A 23,602-nucleotide genomic window follows, 5' to 3' on the forward strand; every position below is an offset into this window, starting at 1 on the left:
TGCATGCGCTGTCTCGTTTCCCCGGAGTCCCTCGTGCGCCGGAGTCCAGACAAGGTTAATTAGTTCTGCCGGTGTCGGGCCGGCAGTCAGAATTTTGACTGCTTTGACAGATAACCTGCCTGCGTTGTAGTTACGGATTGCCGATTTGGAATCTGTTATAACCACCCTGACATTCCGTTGAGTTAAAGCCAGCGCAATGGCTACCTCCTCAGCCGCTGTTGCATCTCTCTATTGGGTGCTGCAGCACGAGACTCGGTCTCCGCCCTCCCTGGTCGCTAGGGCTACGAAACCCGTTCTGCCTTCATATTCCGCCGCGTCCGTGTAAACCACGTCCTGTCTATTGGCTAATTTTTTCTGCAGAGCTTTCGCTCTGTCCTTTAGCCTACGCTCATGGTGTACCGGATGCATATTCCTTGGGAGTGGTAGGATTCTGATTTTGTTCCTTATGTCTGTTGGGAAATTCTCCGTGTGTTTGAGCCGCGCTCGAGGTTCGAAGCCTAGCTTTTCTAGCATTTTTAGCCCCGAATGGCTGCGTAGGACTCGTTGTTGTTGCGCTACTCTGGTAGCCTCAATGAGCTCGTCTAGTGTGTTTGAAATCCCCATGTTCAGAATTTCCTGGGTGGATGTGTACGGGGGGAGGCCCAGGGCGGTTTTGACGCCTTTCCTAATTAGGATTTCAATCTTGTTTTTCTCTGCTTTGGCTAGCCGTAGGTATGCTGCCACGTATGTCATTCTGCTGATTACAAATGATTGAACCAGTCTTAAGAGGTTCGTCTCCTTCATTCCTTCAAAGGAATGAAGGAGACTCCTTCAAAGAATTTGCTATTCTTTTGAGCAGCCTACACGTCTGGTCTACACTCGATTCGAGTTTTCGTATCGTTTCGGTGTTCTTACCGTTTGTCTGTATCCTAAGACCCAGTACTCTAATCATCTCCACTGAGGGTATTTTGTCCCCTTTTACCGTTAGCGTTATCCCATGTTCATGGGGCTTTCTTTGTCACTTTTGTGGGCCGAGGAAGAGCGCTTCCGATTTCTCGGGAGAACATTTGAGTCCTACTAGTTTAGGTACGACTCAATTTCCTCGATCGCTCTTTGGAGGGTACCTTCGATGTGCGCGTCACTGCCCTCTGGTAACCCAGAGGGTGAGGTCGTCCGCGTATATTGTGTGGTTGAGTCCTTCTATACACGCCAATTTCTCTGGTAAGCCAATCATTGCAATGTTGAAGAGTGTTGGTGATAGGACCGAGCCTTGGGGAGTACCTTTGTTGCCTAGCCTTATGCCTTTCTCTTCCTTCCCTCCTAGGCTGATAGTAACTGTTCGGTTTGAAAGAAAGTCCTTTACGTAGTTGTATACCTTTCCCCCTACATTTAGAGTTTCTAAGCGTTCTAGTATGACTGCGTGGTCAACGTTGTCAAAAGCTTCGGCCACGTCTAGGCCGACTATTACTCTGGTATCAGCTGTTTCGTGGTCTAGCACTTGTTCTTTAAGTTGAAGCATAACATCGCATGCAGAAAGATGCGTCCTGAATCCGATCATCGTGTCGGGGTAAAGTTTTTGTTCTTCTAGGAATCTGTTTAGCCACGTTTGAATAACGTGCTCCATGAGCTTACCTACACATGAGGTAAGCGAAATGGGCCTCAGGGTTTCGAGACTTAGTTTCGTACCAGGTTTTGGAATCAGGACTAGGTTGGCCTCTTTCCACGCAGGTGGGATTCGACCCTTGTCCCAATATTCCTGCATGTATGCTGTTAGGTTTCTAATTGATGCATCATCCAAATTCCTCAGCATGCGATTGCTGATTCTGTCTGCACCTGCGGCCGTTTTAGTTCTGAGTATGTTCAACTCCGCCCTAACCTCTCCGATGGTGATGGGCCCATCTAGAAGAGGATTAAAAGATTATCCCCGCAGCATTGCCTGGGTTATTCAGGCGTAACACGAAACAGCCTAGAACCTTTCGGCCAATGTTTACAGAGGAAATAAAGGAAATGGGTATGTAAATTGGGCGGTACCTTGACTACGGATGCTCAACATCGGAACGCACTCATATATAAAGACACTGTGCGCCCCTGTCTACTACCAGATACATGTCGAGTCATTAGAAGGCTGTCCTGTATATGGGAGGCAGCTGGTTCAATGTCCCCAGTGCCGGTGGCGAAATGCTACCCAGGTTGGCCTGCCCTAGACGGGCAGTCGCATATGCCCGTCTTCCTTCGCGCGGAGGATCTTTGGCAAAGTAACAAAGTGTGAAGCAACGGCTGGTGGCAGAGTGTAGCAACTCATTGAGTGGGCTGCTCTGACCATAAGCCGTGGGTGGAGTGAACCTGGCTAGCATCCAATGCCATCTTTTTTTTTCTTGCTGCAGATACACCCGTGCTAATGATATGATGATTCTCGATTATGGTTACGTTATAATTGCCGGTTATGGTTATGTTAAATCTAAGCTGCAATTGCTGCTGGTACAGTGACAAGGTGTTCCCTCTAAGTGTGCACAGCACTGTCAGTCGGTCACCTCCTTCCTCTCTATCCTCCCTCACCAAAGCGGCAAGGCACACTGCAGAAAGATTAATATGCGAGACATTATGCTAAATCTGATGTTATTCAGCCCTGAAATATTAATAGGCGTTTCTTCTAAGCATAGACAGTACTGTACAGTCGTCAACAATATGACGGGCAACAAACTTTGATTATTGATTATTCCATAGTTATACGTAAGAAGCAGAGCTATTTTGCGTGTTTTCGAAATAGTTTCCATCTTGGCGTGCAATAGCCAGAATATAAAATTTAGTGAAGAAATAACCAAACAATTAGCAATTTCGTGCAAAAAAGTTGTTCTCTCTCATATTGCTCATGACTGTACACCGCTTATCCCCCTCTCTTCCCACCAAGCCTAGACTGCAGGTGTCCGTATTAAACTTGACCTGCAACCAGCGCTATACTATACTAAGAACGCTTTCCCATTAAGTGTGCATGGCACTGTACACTCTGTACTCGTTTTGCCCACATTGCGCTCGCCTCTCTGGAAACCAGCGCCGCGCGCCCACCGTCGCGCAAACCAAGCCCAGACTCTCAACGGGCATGTCGCGGCCTGCAGCGTGAATCATCCCGAGTCGTCGGCGCGGACCCTTCCTACTCTCCGTCCTCTCCGTAGGCTCGAACTCCTACGACGCTTTGCCGGCCGCCCTTTACAGTCTTCAAGCCTTCAACAGCCAAGCCCTCCCAACCATTCGTCTAATTTGAACGGTGGCCAGTGCCGTGACCTGATTGGAGGGTTTCAACGGCTCGCTGCTGCAACGGACACCGGCGGCTATAAAAACGGAGCCGCGCTGCGCCCGAGTAGCAGACGGGCAGCAGAAGAGCCATCACGACGGAGCTACGCTCGCCGACGGGCGCCGCCATTCTTCTTTGTGCTAGCCCGTGGTGCTCTTGTCCCGTGTATCTGTCACGTAAAAGCCCTTGTACATATTGTACATAAACGACCTTTGACTCACCGTCGCCTCGACAGTTTCTTGGCTCGGAAGCCCAGTCCCAACAGTGGTGGCAGCGGTGGGCTGCCGAGTCCCAACAATGGATAGTAGCTGCGGGACCGACCGACGTCAGCTACCTCGGCGCGGTGAGCGCCTGATGTTTCCCCTCGATTCGCCAGACTGCTCTAGCACACGTGATTGTAGTTTAGAGTAGGGCTGTCTGTTGCACTGGAGAGAGCTTTGCTGTTTCGAGCCAAGCCGGAGTGCATTGAAACGAAAGCATGTGCAGAGGGAGTAAACAAGGCGGTTTTGAAAAGAATTACTCTCGCGTGTCATGCTAGTACCTCTATAGTAGTGAACGGCAGGGGAATTCTAAGAAAAGGGCAAACTACAAGAGGCGATTGTGCGCGATGGAGAACTTCAAAGTGAAGGAACTCATCAAAATTTGTCTAGAGTTGGGCATTGAATTGGGCCCCGCGAAACAAAAGCATGCGATTCTTGAGTCATGCGGGCAGAGGAAGTAACGGCTGAGGAAGCCAATGAGGCCTGGGATGACATCAAAAACGTCGTGAGCTCGAGGAGGCCAAAAGACGCTTTGAGCGCAAAGAGGCAGTAAAACAGAAGCAGCTTGAGCGCGAAGAGGCGGAAAAACAGAAGCAGCTTGAGCGCGACGAGGCAGAAAAACAGAGGCAGCTTCAGATAAAACGGCGTGCTCGCGAGAGGAAACTGATGAACCTTGAGCTTTAAGCGAATCAGATCGGTTTCGAGAGATATAAAACATTGTCCGTTCTGCATGAGACCAACGGTCAGTAGCCAAGAGACAGGCCGCGGCCCTCCGTGATCGCCGAAGATATGGCGAAATATTTGGCGGAGTTCGAACCCGTCTGCGTGAGAAAGCGCGTTGAGCGGAATCACTGGGCACAGAAGTTCGTAGCCCTGCTTTCCAGCGAGGCGTATGACGTTGTCAAGCTCCTGTTAGACGGCGGCTTGGCGGACTAGGATGAGCTGAAAAGCTTCTTACTGGCGAGATATAACGTGTCACCGCGGGACCTTCGCCAAAGGTACCTGCGACAGAATAGCACCCCATCGTTTTACGATTTTCCTTACCAGTGCAAAGCCGACGTTTTAGAGTGGCCCGGAAATGCGGAAGGTTCGGTGGATCGCGGAAAAGAGGTAGAATGCGTAGCTGTAGAGCAGACCTGCCAGTGCGGCACAGAGGAAGGTAGTCCGTACGTGGCACATGTAACTGCTGCTGTAACAGTGGGAAATGTCCCGCATTCGCCAACTGAGGAAACCTCTCTACCTTCGGGATTAAAAAGTGTATCTAAAGATAAACGGTGACCTTGTAGATAGTACCGCAAAGTTCGACGTGCTGTTTAAAGAAACATGAAGAGAAAAAAAAGCCGAGATTGGTGGCAACAGCCACCCCAAATTTTCAAAAGGGATGCTCCTATCTTCCATCCATCCAACCTCATTGCACTACTTGACAAGATGGAGGAATTAAGTTGGTGTGGCGGCTCAGTGGCCTTGGCGTTCAGTTGCTTATGCTAAGATCGCAGCCACATTTTGATGGAGGTAAAATGCTAAAACGCTCGTGTTCTGTGGGTTGTCAACACGTGCTGAAGACTACCGGGGTGGGGGCCCCCATAGCCCATGTGTTGTTTCAGATCGGTACACGCCACAGCTGGCAAGTTGCTATTATTCCTGAGAAGAGCTACCATTACTCTCAAGGACGAACTGAAAAGGAAAATCGGCCATGGTCTTCAAATTGTGGAATCATTCGTCACAGGTACTAAGTGATAAAGTTACTTCCATTTTACCTAGTTCTGTCTTAGAGCGCGTCACCCTCTAGTTACCCTGGTTAGCTCTCTTGGCAGAGGTGGCTGTTCCCAGCATGGCGGAGGGGTCCTGGGTACAAGACCGAACGTTTTGCCTAACTTGCGATGATAAGATGTCTGGGCCGGGATGGGTTGATGGGATGAATGTACTGCGATTCCATTCTATATATTGCCACGTATCATTGTTGTGTTTGTTCTTGCACGCTCAAGGCTGCAGGAAAGGGCTGTTATCATTTTTGTTGGTGACGCGAGAAGCGACCAGTCTAATCTCGATTGATCGCAGCCATGAAAGGCTGCATCTAGGCTTTTCCAGATTACTGTAGATGATCTTGCCCTGCTATCTGGAAGTTTCCTTGCCGGCTTTAAATTAAGCGATGCCGCGAGCGGCGGACATTCGTAGTTCAACGACCTACGAGCACGGTTGTTGCTTACGCCGCCGCCGAGTGATTCTGTTCTTTTGCGGGCGCAAGGCAGCGCAAATAAAGAGCTTCGTTTCCAAGACTGGTTGGTGTCTTCCTGACCGCTGGACTGCCGTCACTACAACGTGACATCCGGTGGAGGTGCTGGGTAGCCTTCCATGTTCATGACACCCCCTACAAGTCGTGACGCCAGCCCTCTGAGTCATCCACCAGAGGACCTGAGTTCAGTCCACCGCGCTAGCCGACGTCTGCTAGGGGACGCACCTGAGTTCGGGACTCTGCCCGACCCTACCCGGAAGCGAAAGCGAGTAGCAACGTGCACCTTGAGCTTGCCCCAGACGACGACTCCAATAATTCTTCACCAGCCGAGGGTGCCACCAACCTTCGACGCTTCGCCTGGCGCCGAACCCGAATAATGGCTGGAACAGTTCGACCGTGTGGCTCTCTTTAACAACTGGGACGACGCCATGAAAAGTAGGCACGTCTTCTTCGCTTTGGAGGAGGAGCAAAGATATGGTTTGAGAATGAGGAAGCTAGCCTTACGGATTGGGAAACCTTCAAAGAGCAGCTTCTCAAGACTTTCACAAACGTCGTGCGCAAGGAGAGAGCCCAGCAGCTGCTACAGTCTCGCATACAACATCCAAACGAGACCGTTGCAATGTACACTGAGGAGATGAAGCGTCTCTTCCGGCGTGCCGACGCAAACATGAAGGAAGAAGAAAAAGTAAACCTGTGCATGCGAGGAGTTAAAGAGCAGCTCTTTGCCGGCCTCGTCCGCAACCCACCGAAAACTGTCGCGGAATTTAACTGTCGCGGAATTTGTAGAAGAGGCATCCACGATGGAAAAAACTCTTGATGCACGAGCCCGCCAGTATGACCGCCAGCAGCGCGTCTTCTCAGCAAGCTGCCTGGACACCGCTAACAACAATGATCTGCGGGAGGTTATACGTCAAGTGGTGTGAGAGGAGCTCCGACGATTGCTGCCAACGGGAACGCAGCCGCAACTTTGATCGCTCACTGACGTCATCCGGGACGAGGTTCAACAGGCCTTGGGTGTGACGCCAACACCCACGCAGTCTCTGCAGCCCCCAGCCATGACTTACGCCGCAGCTGTGCGCCGTCCTGCACCTCGACGGCGGGACGCAAGCCCCTATCGCCCTCAGCCAGCTGCGTTGGACCGCCGCCCACCCGCCCCAACCGCCCGTCCTACGAGCGACGCGCGCAGCCGAGGAAATGCGACGAGTGGAGAACTACTGTCCACCGCCGCCCACTATGCTTCCACTGTGGCGAAGCTGGTCACATTCTCCGGTACTGCCCATACAGCAGAATGGGCATCCGAGGGTTTTCTTACGACGCCCTATGACCCCGACCCGGCGAGTGACCAGCCGAAATGGAGGACGTTTTGCGTCGGGAAGAATACTCATCGCCCAGCCGCCCATCACGCTCCCCGTCGCCATCGTCACCGCGCTATGTACCTTCTAGCCGAGGCTACGCAGTGCGCGGACGCTCCCCCAGCCCCCGAAGGTTAAACTGAATAAAGCAGCCTCTGGAGGTGAGGTTGCTTCTGAGCGCAAGAACTATGATCATCCATCGACGAAAACTCAAGACTATGCCTCAACTACGACGACGGCCCCTACGATGACGGCCCCTACGACGACGGCCCCTACGACGACGGCCCCTACGACGACGACCCCTACGACGACGACCCCTACGACGGCGACGGCACGGCCAGACTTGAAGCTTTTACCGCTGCCCTTACACCTTATTACGAACGCTAAAGGACTCGAAGTTCGCATTCTCCATGTTTATTTTCATTTTAAAGCATCGAGACGATGCTTCTTTGGAAGTGGGGTAATGCCACATATTATTGTAGTGTTTGTTCGTTCACGCTCAAGGCTGCAGGAAAGGGCTGTTATCATTTTTGTTCGTGACGCGAGAAGCGACCAGTCTAATCTCGATTGATCGCAGCCATGAAAGGCTGCATCTAGGCTTTTCCAGATTACTGTAGATGATCTTGTCCTGCTACCTGGAAGTTTCCTTGCCGGCTTTAAATTAAGCGATGCCGCGAGCGGCGGACATTCGTAGTTAAACGACCTACGAGCACGGTTGTTGCTTACGCCGCCGCCGAGTGATTCAGTTCTTTTGCGGGCGCAAGGCAGCCCAAATAAAGAGCTTCGTTTCCAAGACTGGTTGGTGTCTTCCTGACCGCTGGACTGCCGTCACTACAACGTGACAATATGTACACCCTTCGTCCTTTCCTCAAGCGGTGAGAAGCTCCCTGCTGTCGCCGAAATCGGCGAACGATAAGAGCATTTGAGGGATTTGCCATTAAGTTTTGCGAGCCTTTTACGTTGCGGTCGCTTGGCTCCGTGCGCTGGGATAGGATGTTTACGGCAACTGTTACGACCTGTGGCAAAACGTCTTCCATCTTGAACAAGTGACGGCTCCCTGTGCTGTTCCATACAAAAACGTGTTGATCTTGGGCCGGCAATGCAGCGGAAAAAGGGGAAGGGAGAGAGAGAGAGAAAAAAAGTCCCCCGGTACTTTTATTTCAGTGGGCTTAATTTGTGGCTATGTTGTCTGTGACTGACACCATTCATTCATGCATACCCAAAGAACAAAACAAAAGTGAAAGCGGAAGTTTTCGCTGTTGTAATTAACTGTGAACTACTCTAAAGCACGGATTGAGTAAGTGCGCTGTGCCCTACCAGCTGTGTATCATACTGCCACATTTGCCTCACATTATTTGCCAGGAGGCGCCAGTCACTGCACTTAAAGGTGCAATAAAGGACGTTCTGGAAAGCTACGATATAGGTGTTATTTTCTTTTTAGGTTTCCATGAATGAATAGTTTAGGTCGCAGGCAACACAGGCGCAAATGAAGCCCACAGAAATAAAAATACCCGAGGACTCTTTGCTTTCGCGAGACTCCTCTGGAAGAAGTGCACACTTCTCTCCATTCCTTGTGCTGCGTGGGTGATCACGATTGCCTTCTTTCGTAGGTCCCGTGTCTGCCCCACTTCCCAGTTCTGCAGTATCGCAACACCCATGGATCTACACTTTTTCTTGCGATTTGTGGGACACCATCGCATTATGTTATAAGTGTTCAGTTCGGGAGCAATTGGCAGAACAATGTGTAGTAATACACAACGCATGCTCTCCATGTTCATCGTGACGGCTCAATCCCCCGTTTTGAGCCCATTGAAAAAATTAAAAGGAGATGAAAGCAGCAAACTAGGAATGAGGACCTCCATGTGCAATCTTTCCTAAAGCCAACAATAACAACACCTTTATCTGGCGGTAAGTGTCAATCTCAAAGGGCAAAAGACGGGAACAAGAACATTGGTTCGCAATCTAAACTCCACTGACAAAGCGTCCATAAAACAGCATCTGCACTGATTAAATGATGAAATAACTTTATTTGCACCCGTCAAGGAATCAGAGGGCGAAAAAGACGGGTCTTGACCGCCGTTATCTTCCTCCCCTTTCAGGAGGCTGGGATACCTTGGGATTCAGCGGTGTCCAGGGCCAGACGGATGACTTCTTTTTGTTCTTCTTCTTTCTGCCTGGCCATTAAAGCCTCCCAGGACTCTATATTCCTGTCTGGTTCGTTGTGGCTAGGGCATGTCCACACCATGTGGATCATGTCTGCTATCTCATTACACTGTTTACACCTCGGGTCCTGGATCGCCGGATGCCATCTGCTTAGTGCGAGTGGGTTCGGAAAAACTCCCGCCTGTAACTTTCTCCATATGACCTCTTCCTTTTTGCTGAGGCCCTTGGATCCTCGATGTAGTGTCTGTCTTCCTAATCTGTAATGGCTAAGAATATCTTGGTACGGGTTCAGCTCCTCGTCCCTCTGAAGGGGCTCTCTGCCCGACGAGACCGCATTGGGGTCCCGGTTTGTGAGTCCTCGGGCCAATGCATGCGCTGTCTCGTTTCCCCGGAGTCCCTCGTGCGCCGGAGTCCAGACAAGGTTAATTAGTTCTGCCGGTGTCGGGCCGGCAGTCAGAATTTTGACTGCTTTGACAGATAACCTGCCTGCGTTGTAGTTACGGATTGCCGATTTGGAATCTGTTATAACCACCCTGACATTCCGTTGAGTTAAAGCCAGCGCAATGGCTACCTCCTCAGCCGCTGTTGCATCTCTCTATTGGGTGCTGCAGCACGAGACTCGGTCTCCGCCCTCCCTGGTCGCTAGGGCTACGAAACCCGTTCTGCCTTCATATTCCGCCGCGTCCGTGTAAACCACGTCCTGTCTATTGGCTAATTTTTTCTGCAGAGCTTTCGCTCTGTCCTTTAGCCTACGCTCATGGTGTACCGGATGCATATTCCTTGGGAGTGGTAGGATTCTGATTTTGTTCCTTATGTCTGTTGGGAAATTCTCCGTGTGTTTGAGCCGCGCTCGAGGTTCGAAGCCTAGCTTTTCTAGCATTTTTAGCCCCGAATGGCTGCGTAGGACTCGTTGTTGTTGCGCTACTCTGGTAGCCTCAATGAGCTCGTCTAGTGTGTTTGAAATCCCCATGTTCAGAATTTCCTGGGTGGATGTGTACGGGGGGAGGCCCAGGGCGGTTTTGACGCCTTTCCTAATTAGGATTTCAATCTTGTTTTTCTCTGCTTTGGCTAGCCGTAGGTATGCTGCCACGTATGTCATTCTGCTGATTACAAATGATTGAACCAGTCTTAAGAGGTTCGTCTCCTTCATTCCTTCAAAGGAATGAAGGAGACTCCTTCAAAGAATTTGCTATTCTTTTGAGCAGCCTACACGTCTGGTCTACACTCGATTCGAGTTTTCGTATCGTTTCGGTGTTCTTACCGTTTGTCTGTATCCTAAGACCCAGTACTCTAATCATCTCCACTGAGGGTATTTTGTCCCCTTTTACCGTTAGCGTTATCCCATGTTCATGGGGCTTTCTTTGTCACTTTTGTGGGCCGAGGAAGAGCGCTTCCGATTTCTCGGGAGAACATTTGAGTCCTACTAGTTTAGGTACGACTCAATTTCCTCGATCGCTCTTTGGAGGGTACCTTCGATGTGCGCGTCACTGCCCTCTGGTAACCCAGAGGGTGAGGTCGTCCGCGTATATTGTGTGGTTGAGTCCTTCTATACACGCCAATTTCTCTGGTAAGCCAATCATTGCAATGTTGAAGAGTGTTGGTGATAGGACCGAGCCTTGGGGAGTACCTTTGTTGCCTAGCCTTATGCCTTTCTCTTCCTTCCCTCCTAGGCTGATAGTAACTGTTCGGTTTGAAAGAAAGTCCTTTACGTAGTTGTATACCTTTCCCCCTACATTTAGAGTTTCTAAGCGTTCTAGTATGACTGCGTGGTCAACGTTGTCAAAAGCTTCGGCCACGTCTAGGCCGACTATTACTCTGGTATCAGCTGTTTCGTGGTCTAGCACTTGTTCTTTAAGTTGAAGCATAACATCGCATGCAGAAAGATGCGTCCTGAATCCGATCATCGTGTCGGGGTAAAGTTTTTGTTCTTCTAGGAATCTGTTTAGCCACGTTTGAATAACGTGCTCCATGAGCTTACCTACACATGAGGTAAGCGAAATGGGCCTCAGGGTTTCGAGACTTAGTTTCGTACCAGGTTTTGGAATCAGGACTAGGTTGGCCTCTTTCCACGCAGGTGGGATTCGACCCTTGTCCCAATATTCCTGCATGTATGCTGTTAGGTTTCTAATTGATGCATCATCCAAATTCCTCAGCATGCGATTGCTGATTCTGTCTGCACCTGCGGCCGTTTTAGTTCTGAGTATGTTCAACTCCGCCCTAACCTCTCCGATGGTGATGGGCCCATCTAGAAGAGGATTAAAAGATTATCCCCGCAGCATTGCCTGGGTTATTCAGGCGTAACACGAAACAGCCTAGAACCTTTCGGCCAATGTTTACAGAGGAAATAAAGGAAATGGGTATGTAAATTGGGCGGTACCTTGACTACGGATGCTGAACATCGGAACGCACTCATATATAAAGACACTGTGCGCCCCTGTCTACTACCAGATACATGTCGAGTCATTAGAAGGCTGTCCTGTATATGGGAGGCAGCTGGTTCAATGTCCCCAGTGCCGGTGGCGAAATGCTACCCAGGTTGGCCTGCCCTAGACGGGCAGTCGCATATGCCCGTCTTCCTTCGCGCGGAGGATCTTTGGCAAAGTAACAAAGTGTGAAGCAACGGCTGGTGGCAGAGTGTAGCAACTCATTGAGTGGGCTGCTCTGACCATAAGCCGTGGGTGGAGTGAACCTGGCTAGCATCCAATGCCATCTTTTTTTTTCTTGCTGCAGATACACCCGTGCTAATGATATGATGATTCTCGATTATGGTTACGTTATAATTGCCGGTTATGGTTATGTTAAATCTAAGCTGCAATTGCTGCTGGTACAGTGACAAGGTGTTCCCTCTAAGTGTGCACAGCACTGTCAGTCGGTCACCTCCTTCCTCTCTATCCTCCCTCACCAAAGCGGCAAGGCACACTGCAGAAAGATTAATATGCGAGACATTATGCTAAATCTGATGTTATTCAGCCCTGAAATATTAATAGGCGTTTCTTCTAAGCATAGACAGTACTGTACAGTCGTCAACAATATGACGGGCAACAAACTTTGATTATTGATTATTCCATAGTTATACGTAAGAAGCAGAGCTATTTTGCGTGTTTTCGAAATAGTTTCCATCTTGGCGTGCAATAGCCAGAATATAAAATTTAGTGAAGAAATAACCAAACAATTAGCAATTTCGTGCAAAAAAGTTGTTCTCTCTCATATTGCTCATGACTGTACACCGCTTATCCCCCTCTCTTCCCACCAAGCCTAGACTGCAGGTGTCCGTATTAAACTTGACCTGCAACCAGCGCTATACTATACTAAGAACGCTTTCCCATTAAGTGTGCATGGCACTGTACACTCTGTACTCGTTTTGCCCACATTGCGCTCGCCTCTCTGGAAACCAGCGCCGCGCGCCCACCGTCGCGCAAACCAAGCCCAGACTCTCAACGGGCATGTCGCGGCCTGCAGCGTGAATCATCCCGAGTCGTCGGCGCGGACCCTTCCTACTCTCCGTCCTCTCCGTAGGCTCGAACTCCTACGACGCTTTGCCGGCCGCCCTTTACAGTCTTCAAGCCTTCAACAGCCAAGCCCTCCCAACCATTCGTCTAATTTGAACGGTGGCCAGTGCCGTGACCTGATTGGAGGGTTTCAACGGCTCGCTGCTGCAACGGACACCGGCGGCTATAAAAACGGAGCCGCGCTGCGCCCGAGTAGCAGACGGGCAGCAGAAGAGCCATCACGACGGAGCTACGCTCGCCGACGGGCGCCGCCATTCTTCTTTGTGCTAGCCCGTGGTGCTCTTGTCCCGTGTATCTGTCACGTAAAAGCCCTTGTACATATTGTACATAAACGACCTTTGACTCACCGTCGCCTCGACAGTTTCTTGGCTCGGAAGCCCAGTCCCAACAGTGGTGGCAGCGGTGGGCTGCCGAGTCCCAACAATGGATAGTAGCTGCGGGACCGACCGACGTCAGCTACCTCGGCGCGGTGAGCGCCTGATGTTTCCCCTCGATTCGCCAGACTGCTCTAGCACACGTGATTGTAGTTTAGAGTAGGGCTGTCTGTTGCACTGGAGAGAGCTTTGCTGTTTCGAGCCAAGCCGGAGTGCATTGAAACGAAAGCATGTGCAGAGGGAGTAAACAAGGCGGTTTTGAAAAGAATTACTCTCGCGTGTCATGCTAGTACCTCTATAGTAGTGAACGGCAGGGGAATTCTAAGAAAAGGGCAAACTACAAGAGGCGATTGTGCGCGATGGAGAACTTCAAAGTGAAGGAACTCATCAAAATTTGTCTAGAGTTGGGCATTGAATTGGGCCCCGCGAAACAAAAGCATGCGATTCTTGAGTCATGCGGGCAGAGGAAGTAACGGCTGAGGAAGCCAATGAGGCCTGGGATGACATCAAAAACGTCGTGAGCTCGAGGAGGCCAAAAGACGCTTTGAGCGCAAAGAGGCAGTAAAACAGAAGCAGCTTGAGCGCGAAGAGGCGGAAAAACAGAAGCAGCTTGAGCGCGACGAGGCAGAAAAACAGAGGCAGCTTCAGATAAAACGGCGTGCTCGCGAGAGGAAACTGATGAACCTTGAGCTTTAAGCGAATCAGATCGGTTTCGAGAGATATAAAACATTGTCCGTTCTGCATGAGACCAACGGTCAGTAGCCAAGAGACAGGCCGCGGCCCTCCGTGATCGCCGAAGATATGGCGAAATATTTGGCGGAGTTCGAACCCGTCTGCGTGAGAAAGCGCGTTGAGCGGAATCACTGGGCACAGAAGTTCGTAGCCCTGCTTTCCAGCGAGGCGTATGACGTTGTCAAGCTCCTGTTAGACGGCGGCTTGGCGGACTAGGATGAGCTGAAAAGCTTCTTACTGGCGAGATATAACGTGTCACCGCGGGACCTTCGCCAAAGGTACCTGCGACAGAATAGCACCCCATCGTTTTACGATTTTCCTTACCAGTGCAAAGCCGACGTTTTAGAGTGGCCCGGAAATGCGGAAGGTTCGGTGGATCGCGGAAAAGAGGTAGAATGCGTAGCTGTAGAGCAGACCTGCCAGTGCGGCACAGAGGAAGGTAGTCCGTACGTGGCACATGTAACTGCTGCTGTAACAGTGGGAAATGTCCCGCATTCGCCAACTGAGGAAACCTCTCTACCTTCGGGATTAAAAAGTGTATCTAAAGATAAACGGTGACCTTGTAGATAGTACCGCAAAGTTCGACGTGCTGTTTAAAGAAACATGAAGAGAAAAAAAAGCCGAGATTGGTGGCAACAGCCACCCCAAATTTTCAAAAGGGATGCTCCTATCTTCCATCCATCCAACCTCATTGCACTACTTGACAAGATGGAGGAATTAAGTTGGTGTGGCGGCTCAGTGGCCTTGGCGTTCAGTTGCTTATGCTAAGATCGCAGCCACATTTTGATGGAGGTAAAATGCTAAAACGCTCGTGTTCTGTGGGTTGTCAACACGTGCTGAAGACTACCGGGGTGGGGGCCCCCATAGCCCATGTGTTGTTTCAGATCGGTACACGCCACAGCTGGCAAGTTGCTATTATTCCTGAGAAGAGCTACCATTACTCTCAAGGACGAACTGAAAAGGAAAATCGGCCATGGTCTTCAAATTGTGGAATCATTCGTCACAGGTACTAAGTGATAAAGTTACTTCCATTTTACCTAGTTCTGTCTTAGAGCGCGTCACCCTCTAGTTACCCTGGTTAGCTCTCTTGGCAGAGGTGGCTGTTCCCAGCATGGCGGAGGGGTCCTGGGTACAAGACCGAACGTTTTGCCTAACTTGCGATGATAAGATGTCTGGGCCGGGATGGGTTGATGGGATGAATGTACTGCGATTCCATTCTATATATTGCCACGTATCATTGTTGTGTTTGTTCTTGCACGCTCAAGGCTGCAGGAAAGGGCTGTTATCATTTTTGTTGGTGACGCGAGAAGCGACCAGTCTAATCTCGATTGATCGCAGCCATGAAAGGCTGCATCTAGGCTTTTCCAGATTACTGTAGATGATCTTGCCCTGCTATCTGGAAGTTTCCTTGCCGGCTTTAAATTAAGCGATGCCGCGAGCGGCGGACATTCGTAGTTCAACGACCTACGAGCACGGTTGTTGCTTACGCCGCCGCCGAGTGATTCTGTTCTTTTGCGGGCGCAAGGCAGCGCAAATAAAGAGCTTCGTTTCCAAGACTGGTTGGTGTCTTCCTGACCGCTGGACTGCCGTCACTACAACGTGACATCCGGTGGAGGTGCTGGGTAGCCTTCCATGTTCATGACACCCCCTACAAGTCGTGACGCCAGCCCTCTGAGTCATCCACCAGAGGACCTGAGTTCAGTCCACCGCGCTAGCCGACGTCTGCTAGGGGACGCACCTGAGTTCGGGACTCTGCCCGACCCTACCCGGAAGCGAAAGCGAGTAGCAACGTGCACCTTGAGCTTGCCCCAGACGACGACTCCAATAATTCTTCACCAGCCGAGGGTGCCACCAACCTTCGACGCTTCGCCTGGCGCCGAACCCGAATAATGGCTGGAACAGTTCGACCGTGTGGCTCTCTTTAACAACTGGGACGACGCCATGAAAAGTAGGCACGTCTTCTTCGCTTTGGAGGAGGAGCAAAGATATGGTTTGAGAATGAGGAAGCTAGCCTTACGGATTGGGAAACCTTCAAAGAGCAGCTTCTCAAGACTTTCACAAACGTCGTGCGCAAGGAGAGAGCCCAGCAGCTGCTACAGTCTCGCATACAACATCCAAACGAGACCGTTGCAATGTACACTGAGGAGATGAAGCGTCTCTTCCGGCGTGCCGACGCAAACATGAAGGAAGAAGAAAAAGTAAACCTGTGCATGCGAGGAGTTAAAGAGCAGCTCTTTGCCGGCCTCGTCCGCAACCCACCGAAAACTGTCGCGGAATTTAACTGTCGCGGAATTTGTAGAAGAGGCATCCACGATGGAAAAAACTCTTGATGCACGAGCCCGCCAGTATGACCGCCAGCAGCGCGTCTTCTCAGCAAGCTGCCTGGACACCGCTAACAACAATGATCTGCGGGAGGTTATACGTCAAGTGGTGTGAGAGGAGCTCCGACGATTGCTGCCAACGGGAACGCAGCCGCAACTTTGATCGCTCACTGACGTCATCCGGGACGAGGTTCAACAGGCCTTGGGTGTGACGCCAACACCCACGCAGTCTCTGCAGCCCCCAGCCATGACTTACGCCGCAGCTGTGCGCCGTCCTGCACCTCGACGGCGGGACGCAAGCCCCTATCGCCCTCAGCCAGCTGCGTTGGACCGCCGCCCACCCGCCCCAACCGCCCGTCCTACGAGCGACGCGCGCAGCCGAGGAAATGCGACGAGTGGAGAACTACTGTCCACCGCCGCCCACTATGCTTCCACTGTGGCGAAGCTGGTCACATTCTCCGGTACTGCCCATACAGCAGAATGGGCATCCGAGGGTTTTCTTACGACGCCCTATGACCCCGACCCGGCGAGTGACCAGCCGAAATGGAGGACGTTTTGCGTCGGGAAGAATACTCATCGCCCAGCCGCCCATCACGCTCCCCGTCGCCATCGTCACCGCGCTATGTACCTTCTAGCCGAGGCTACGCAGTGCGCGGACGCTCCCCCAGCCCCCGAAGGTTAAACTGAATAAAGCAGCCTCTGGAGGTGAGGTTGCTTCTGAGCGCAAGAACTATGATCATCCATCGACGAAAACTCAAGACTATGCCTCAACTACGACGACGGCCCCTACGATGACGGCCCCTACGACGACGGCCCCTACGACGACGGCCCCTACGACGACGACCCCTACGACGACGACCCCTACGACGGCGACGGCACGGCCAGACTTGAAGCTTTTACCGCTGCCCTTACACCTTATTACGAACGCTAAAGGACTCGAAGTTCGCATTCTCCATGTTTATTTTCATTTTAAAGCATCGAGACGATGCTTCTTTGGAAGTGGGGTAATGCCACATATTATTGTAGTGTTTGTTCGTTCACGCTCAAGGCTGCAGGAAAGGGCTGTTATCATTTTTGTTCGTGACGCGAGAAGCGACCAGTCTAATCTCGATTGATCGCAGCCATGAAAGGCTGTATCTAGGCTTTTCCAGATTACTGTAGATGATCTTGTCCTGCTACCTGGAAGTTTCCTTGCCGGCTTTAAATTAAGCGATGCCGCGAGCGGCGGACATTCGTAGTTAAACGACCTACGAGCACGGTTGTTGCTTACGCCGCCGCCGAGTGATTCAGTTCTTTTGCGGGCGCAAGGCAGCCCAAATAAAGAGCTTCGTTTCCAAGACTGGTTGGTGTCTTCCTGACCGCTGGACTGCCGTCACTACAACGTGACAATATGTACACCCTTCGTCCTTTCCTCAAGCGGTGAGAAGCTCCCTGCTGTCGCCGAAATCGGCGAACGATAAGAGCATTTGAGGGATTTGCCATTAAGTTTTGCGAGCCTTTTACGTTGCGGTCGCTTGGCTCCGTGCGCTGGGATAGGATGTTTACGGCAACTGTTACGACCTGTGGCAAAACGTCTTCCATCTTGAACAAGTGACGGCTCCCTGTGCTGTTCCATACAAAAACGTGTTGATCTTGGGCCGGCAATGCAGCGGAAAAAGGGGAAGGGAGAGAGAGAGAGAAAAAAAGTCCCCCGGTACTTTTATTTCAGTGGGCTTAATTTGTGGCTATGTTGTCTGTGACTGACACCATTCATTCATGCATACCCAAAGAACAAAACAAAAGTGAAAGCGGAAGTTTTCGCTGTTGTAATTAACTGTGAACTACTCTAAAGCACGGATTGAGTAAGTGCGCTGTGCCCTACCAGCTGTGTATCATACTGCCACATTTGCCTCACATTATTTGCCAGGAGGCGCCAGTCACTGCACTTAAAGGTGCAATAAAGGACGTTCTGGAAAGCTACGATATAGGTGTTATTTTCTTTTTAGGTTTCCATGAATGAATAGTTTAGGTCGCAGGCAACACAGGCGCAAATGAAGCCCACAGAAATAAAAATACCCGAGGACTCTTTGCTTTCGCGAGACTCCTCTGGAAGAAGTGCACACTTCTCTCCATTCCTTGTGCTGCGTGGGTGATCACGATTGCCTTCTTTCGTAGGTCCCGTGTCTGCCCCACTTCCCAGTTCTGCAGTATCGCAACACCCATGGATCTACACTTTTTCTTGCGATTTGTGGGACACCATCGCATTATGTTATAAGTGTTCAGTTCGGGAGCAATTGGCAGAACAATGTGTAGTAATACACAACGCATGCTCTCCATGTTCATCGTGACGGCTCAATCCCCCGTTTTGAGCCCATTGAAAAAATTAAAAGGAGATGAAAGCAGCAAACTAGGAATGAGGACCTCCATGTGCAATCTTTCCTAAAGCCAACAATAACAACACCTTTATCTGGCGGTAAGTGTCAATCTCAAAGGGCAAAAGACGGGAACAAGAACATTGGTTCGCAATCTAAACTCCACTGACAAAGCGTCCATAAAACAGCATCTGCACTGATTAAATGATGAAATAACTTTATTTGCACCCGTCAAGGAATCAGAGGGAGAAAAAGATGGGTCTTGACCGCCGTCATCTTCCTCCCCTTTCAGGAGGCTGGGATCCCTTGGGATTCAGCGGTGTCCAGGGCCAGACGGATGACTTCTTTTTGTTCTTCTTCTTTCTGCCTGGCCATTAAAGCCTCCCAGGACTCTATATTCCTGTCTGGTTCGTTGTGGCTAGGGCATGTCCACACCATGTGGATCATGTCTGCTATCTCATTACACTGTTTACACCTCGGGTCCTGGATCGCCGGATGCCATCAGTTAGTGCGAGTGGGTTCGGAAAAACTCAAGCCTGTAACTTTCTCCATATGACCTCTTCCTTTTTGCTGAGGCCCTTGGATCCTCGATGCAGTGTCTGTCTTCCTAATCTGTAATGGCTAAGAATATCTTGGTACGGGTTCAGCTCCTCGTCCCTCTGAAGGGGTTATAATCACCCTGACATTCCGTTGAGTTAAAGCCAGCGCAATGGCTACCTCCTCAGCCGCTGTTGCATCTCTCTTTTGGGTGCTGCAGCACGAGACTCGGTCTCCGCCCTCCCTGGTCGCTAGAGCTACGAAACCCGTTCTGCCTTCATATTCCGCCGCGTCCGTGTAAACCACGTCCTGGCTATTGGCTAATTTTTTCTGCAGAGCTTTCGCTCTGTCCTTTCGCCTACCCTCATGGTGTACCGGATGCATATTCCTTGGGAGTGGTAGGATTCTGATTTGTTGCTTATGTCTGTTGGGAAATTCTCCGTGTGTTTGAGCCGCGCTCGAGGTTCGAAGCCTAGCTTTTCTAGCATTTTTAGCCCCGAATGGCTGCGTAGGAGTCGTTGTTGTTGCGCTACTCTGGTAGCCTCAATGAGCTCGTCTAGTGTGTTTGAAATCCCCATGTTCAGAATTTCCTGGGTGGATGTGTACGGGGGGAGGCCCAGGGCGGTTTTGACGCCTTTCCTAATTAGGAGTTCAATCTTGTTTTTCTCTGCCTTGGCTAGCCGTAGGTATGCTGCCACGTATGTCATTCTGCTGATTACAAATGATTGAACCAGTCTTAAGAGGTTCGTCTCCTTCATTCCCGCGTGTTTATTTGCTATTCTTTTGAGTAGCCTACACGTCTGGCCTACACTCGATTCGAGTTTTCGTATCGTTTCGGTGTTCTTACCGTTTGTCTGTATCCTAAGACCCAGTACTCTAATCATCTCCACTGAGGGTATTTTGTCCCCTTTTACCGTTAGCGTTATCCCATGTTCATGGGGCTTTCTTTGTCTCTTTTGTGGGCCGAGGAAGAGCGCTTCCGATTTCTCGGGAGAACATTTGAGTCCTACTAGTTTAGGTACGACCCAATTTCCTCGCTCGCTCTTTGGAGGGTACCTTCGATGTGCGCGTCACTGCATCTGGTAACCCAGAGGGTGAGGTCGTCCGTGTATATTGTGTGGTTGAGTCCTTCTATACACGCCAATTTCTCTGGTAAGCCAATTATTGCAATGTTGAAGAGTGTTGGTGATAGGACCGAGCCTTGGGGAGTACCTTTGTTGCCTAGCCTTATGCCTTTCTCTTCCTTCCCTCCTAGGCTGATAGTAACTGTTCTGTTTGAAAGAAAGTCCTTTACGTAGTTGTATACCTTTCCCCCTACATTTAGAGTTTCTAAGCGTTCTAGTATGGCTGCGTGGTCAACGTTGTCAAAAGCTTCGGCCACGTCTAGGCCGACTATTACTCTGGTATCAGCTGTTTCGTGGTCTAGCACTTGTTCTTTAAGTTGAAGCATAACATCGCATGCAGAAAGATGTGTCCTGAATCCGATCATCGTGTTGGGGTAAAGTTTTTGTTCTCTAGGAATCTGTTCAGCCTCGTTTGAATAACGTGCTCCATGAGCTTACCTACACATGAGGCAAGCGAAATGGGCCTCAGGGTTTCGAGACTTAGTTTCGTACCTGGTTTTGGAATCAGGACTAGGTCGGCCTCTTTCCACGCAGGTGGGATTCGACCCTTGCCCCAATATTCCTGCATGTACGCTGTTAGGTTTCTAATTGATGCATCATCCAAATTCCTCAGCATGCGATTGCTGATTCTGTCTGGACCTGCGGCCGTTTTAGTTCTGAGTATGTTCAACTCCGCCCTAACCTGTCCGATGGTGATGTTCCCATCTAGAAGAGGATTAAAAGATTATCCCCGCAGCATTGCCTGGGTTATTCAGGCGTAACACGAAACAGCCTAGAACCTCTCGGTCAAATGTTTACAGAGGAAAGAAAGGAAATGGGTATGTAAATTGGGCGGTACCTTGACTACGGATGCTGAATATCGGAACGCACTCATATATAAAGACACTGTGTGCCCCTGTCTACTACCAGATACATGTCGAGTCATTAGAAGGCTGTCCTGTATATGGGAGGCAGCGGGTTCAATGTCCCCGGTGCCGGTGGCGAAATGCTATCCAGGTTGGCCTGCCCTAGACGGGCAGTCGCATATGCCCGTCTTCCTTCGCGCGGAGGATCTTTGGCAAAGTAACAAAGTGTGAAGCAACGGCTGGTGGCAGAGTGTAGCAACTCATTGAGTGGGCTGCTCTGACCATACGCCGTGGGTGGAGCGAACCTGGCTAGCATCCAATGCCATCTTTTTTTTTCTTGCTGCAGATACAGCCGTGCTAATGATGATGATGATGATTATCGATTATGGTTATGTTATAATTGCCGGTTATGGTTATGCTAAATCTAAGATGCAATTGCTGCTGGTACAGTGAATAGTGTTCCCTCTAAGTGTGCACAGCACTGTAATTCGGTCACCTCCTTCCTCTCTATCCTCCCTCGCCAAAGCGGCAAGGCACACTGCAGAAAGATTAATATGCGAGACATTATGCTAAATCTGATGTTATTCAGCCCTGAAATATTAATAGGCGTTTCTTCTAAGCATAGAGAGTACTGTACAGTTGTCAACAATATGACAGGCAACAAACTTTGATTATTGATTATTCCATAGTTATACGTAAAAAGCAGAGCTATTTTGCGTGTTTTCGAAATAGTTTACATCTTGGCGTGCAATAGCCAGAATATAAAATTTAGTGAAGAAATAACCAAACAATTAGCAATTTCGTGCAAAAAAGTTGTTTTCTCTCATATTGCTCATGACTGTACACCGCTTGTCCCCCAATCCTCCCACCAAGCCTAGACTGCAGGTCTTTGTATTAAACTTGACCTGCAACCAGCGCTATACTATACTAAGCACGCTTTCCCATTAAGTGTGCATGGCACTGTACACTCTGTACTCGTTTTGCCCACATTATGCTCGCCTCTCTGGAAACCAGCGCCGCGCGCCCACCGTCGCGCAAACCAAGCCCAGACTCTCAACGGGCATGTCGCGGCCTGCAGCGTGAATCGTCCCGAGTAGTTGGCGCGGACCCTTCCTACTCTCCGTCCTCTCCGTAGGCTCGAACTCCTACGACGCTTCGCCGGCCGCCCTTTACACTCTGCAAGCCTTCAACAGCCAAGCCCTCCCAACCATTCGTCTAATTTGAACGGTGGCCAGTGCCGTAACCTGATTGGAGGGTTTCAACGGCTCGCTGCTGCAACGGACACCGGCGGCTTTAAAAACGGAGCCGCGCTGCGCCCGAGTAGCAGACGGGCAGCACAAGAGCCATCGCGACGGAGCTACGCTCGCCGACGGGCGCCGCCATTCTTCTTTGTGCTAGCCCGTGGTGCTCTTGTCCCGTGTATCTGTCACAAAAAGCACTTGTACATATTGTACATAAACGACCTTTGACTCACCGTCGCCTCGACAGTTTCTTGGCTCGGAAGCCCAGTCCCAACAGTGGTGGCAGCGGTGGGCTGCCAAGTCCCAATAATGGATAGCAGCTGCGGGATCGACCGACGTCAGCTACCTCGGCGCGGTGAGCGCCTGATCGTTCTCCTCAATTCGCCACACTGCTCTAGCACACGTGATTGTAGTTTAGAGTAGGGCTGTCTGTTGCACTGGAGAGAGCTTTGCTGTTTCGAGCCAAGCCGGAGTGCATTGAAACGAAAGCTGGTGCAGAGGGAGTAAGCAAGGCGGTTTTGGAAAGAATTACTCTCGCGTGTCATGCTAGTAGCTCTATAGTAGTGAACGGCAGGGGAATTCTAAGAAAAAGGCAAACTGCAAGAGGGGATTGTGCGCGATGGAGAACTTCAAAGTGAAGGAACTCATCAAAATTTGTCTAGAGTTGGGCATTGAATTGGGCCCCGCGAAACAAAAGCATGCGATTCTTGAGTCATGCGGGCAGAGGAAGTAACGGCTGAGGAAGCCAATGAGGCCTGGGATGACATCAAAAACGTCGTGAGCTCGAGGGGGCCAAAAGACGCTTTGACCGCAAAGAGGCAGTAAAACAGAAGCAGCTTGAGCGCGAAGAGGCGGAAAAACAGAAGCAGCTTGAGCGCGACGAGGCAGAAAAACAGAGGCAGCTTCAGATAAAACGGCGTGCTCGCGAGAGGAAACTGATGAACCTTGAGCTTTAAGCGAATCAGATCGGTTTCGAGAAATATAAAACATTGTCCGTTCTGCATGAGACCAACGGTCAGCAGCCGAGAGACAGGGCGCGGCCCTCCGTGATCGCCGAAGATATGGCGAAATATTTGGCGGAGTTCGAACCCGTCTGCGTGAGAAAGCGCGTTGAGCGGAATCATTGGGCACAGAAGTTGGTAGCCCTGCTTTCCAGCGAGGCGTATGACGTTGTCAAGCGCCTGTTAGACGGCGGCTTGGCGGACTAGGATGAGCTGAAAAGCTTCTTACTGGCGAGATATAACGTGTCAACGCGGGACCTTCGCCAAAGGTACCTGCGACAGAATAGCACC

At 50.6% G+C, this 23,602-nt stretch overlaps 1 pseudogene; it reads left to right on the forward strand.

Annotated features, from left to right (window-relative positions):
* The first annotated feature begins 11,260 nt into the window (after positions 1–11,260).
* Positions 11,261–23,602, forward strand: part of LOC149345892 (uncharacterized) — a 99,085-nt pseudogene continuing 86,743 nt past the window's right edge.

The sequence above is a fragment of the Amblyomma mixtum genome, chromosome 4 (assembly GCF_055824585.1).
Source record: "Amblyomma mixtum isolate Tamu chromosome 4, ASM5582458v1, whole genome shotgun sequence".
Lineage (NCBI taxonomy): Eukaryota > Metazoa > Arthropoda > Arachnida > Ixodida > Ixodidae > Amblyomma > Amblyomma mixtum.